The 1107-nt window shown below is 40.7% G+C and overlaps 1 pseudogene; it reads right to left on the reverse strand.

The window, feature by feature from the left end:
- Window positions 1–486: 486 nt before the first annotated feature.
- On the reverse strand, window positions 487–779 carry LOC110293755 (large ribosomal subunit protein eL37-like; annotated as a pseudogene).
- Window positions 780–1107: the final 328 nt, after the last annotated feature.

Here is a 1107-nt window from a genome sequence, read left to right on the forward strand (position 1 = left end):
GCATAACTAATATTTTAAATTAATAAACTTCTAGATGAGAGGTCACGCAAGTAGGCCTTTGCTAATGAAACACATCAGTTATAACTGGATCTAGAGTCAGAAACAGAGCGGTCAGAGGGACTTGCCAAAACAGGAACATGATTCAGTGAACTCTTTTTGGCTCTAAAGATGGAGTGACCCTCATGGAAAAGCACACAGGTAGCCTCTAGTAAGCAGAGAATAGACCCTGGCTGGTATTCAGAAGAGAATGGGCAACCTCAGTCCTACAAGGAGCAGAGTTTAGGCAAACCCACATAGATTGGAAGGATATTCTCAGCAACTCATGAGACTCCAACTCAGCCTATACCTGAGGTAAAAACCCAACTACTGGTAGATTTCTGACCCACAAAACCAGGAGCTATGAAATAGAATTTTTGTTTATTATTTCTATTTTATTTTATATATTTTTTGAGACCAGAGCTTTCATTTTATGAGTGATTGAAATCCTCAAGATGAACTGGATGCTGCAACAGCTGCCCTCTTGGGTTTAGGTGGTGTTCCTTCACAGAATCCATGTCTGAATCTTCGATAGACAATTTTTAGGTGCCTCATCTGACCAGCCCCGGTAGTGTTTCGCCTCTTAGCCTTGGCACTCCAGTTTCTTTCTCTTGCATTTGGCAGGATAGCCACATTTGCCACAATTCGACTCCTGAAGGTGGTAGGCCTTAGAGCCACAGGTGGTGGCACAGCGTGGGTGTCTTATTTCGACGCTTTCCAAAGGATGACATTCCTTTCATCATCTTGCTTCTACCAGTGAGGCCAAAGAGACTGGAAGAGAGAATTTTTATTTCTTAATTTAATTAATTTAAAATTTTCCAAACTTGGTCTCCTGATTTCTTGTTTTCTTTGGTGTTTGGTTTGGACACAACCCTTTGATCTCTAAGGCATCCTTTAAGAATAAGCACACATTTAAGTTTGTGGTCATTTGTTGCACAGCAAACAAACAAACAAACAAACAAAAAATAAGAGCAAAACCAATCCAAAACCAAAAGCAACCAAATATATTCTGAGTCTGTGTTGTTTAGAAAGCAGAGCCCGAGGCTGGGACTTGTGATCTCCTATGTTGTT

This window comes from Mus caroli, unplaced genomic scaffold, assembly GCF_978045245.1.
Source record: "Mus caroli unplaced genomic scaffold, Mus_caroli_1 scaffold_6, whole genome shotgun sequence".
NCBI lineage: Eukaryota > Metazoa > Chordata > Mammalia > Rodentia > Muridae > Mus > Mus caroli.